Below are 756 nucleotides of genomic sequence, written 5' to 3' on the forward strand. Positions count from 1 at the left end.
AAGTGAAGACTTTTCAATTTTAATTTCACAAGTGACTCTAACAATGAAAGGCATTTAATAAAATACCTTTTGTTAGTCACTATTATTATTTTTCCTTAAAATACTTATTTTTGGCTAATAAACTAAGATGATCCTGATCATGATAATATATGAAATGAAGTAATCAAAACAACAAAAAATAATATTTAAAAATAGATTTGAATAGATTCAAATTTGAGGAACTTTTTTTTCAAGAAGAAATTCTGTCTAAATTCTGTTACTATGATCACTTCTCGGCCTTTTGGCTAAGATCAAGTGTAAATTCTGTTACTATGTTATTAACCCAGTATTGACATGTTTTGTCTTTTTTAAAAAGATTTTATTTATTTATTTGAGAGGAAGAGAGAGTATGTACAAGGCAGGGGTAAAGGAGGGCCAGGGGAAGAGGGAGAAGCGGACTCCCCACTGAGCAGGGAGCCTGACCACACGTGGGGCTTGATCCCAGGACCCTGAGATCATAACCTGAGCCAAAGGCAGATGCTTAAATGACTGAGCCACCCAGGTGCCCCTGTCATGTTTTTGTCTTAATAAATTTGAAGGAAAGAAAGACAAATGGTAAGCCATTAAAATCATCTGTTATGGGCCATTAAAATCATCATGAAGAACTAAAATTTTTATGCTGAGAGGAAAAAAATATTTCACACATTTGCCATGCATTAAGAGAAAAATTATTTTATATCTCCAGAGACTGACACAGTGCCTTTCACATAGTCAACT

At 33.7% G+C, this 756-nt stretch overlaps 1 pseudogene; it reads left to right on the top strand.

Moving 5' to 3' along the window:
- Nucleotides 1-264: 264 nt before the first annotated feature.
- LOC114199455 (U2 spliceosomal RNA) lies at nucleotides 265-367 on the top strand (annotated as a pseudogene).
- Nucleotides 368-756: the final 389 nt, after the last annotated feature.

The sequence above is a fragment of the Eumetopias jubatus genome, unplaced genomic scaffold (genome assembly GCF_037043125.1).
Source record: "Eumetopias jubatus isolate StellerSeaLion01/CBP00866 unplaced genomic scaffold, mEumJub1_p1.0 scaffold_8, whole genome shotgun sequence".
Classification (NCBI taxonomy): domain Eukaryota; kingdom Metazoa; phylum Chordata; class Mammalia; order Carnivora; family Otariidae; genus Eumetopias; species Eumetopias jubatus.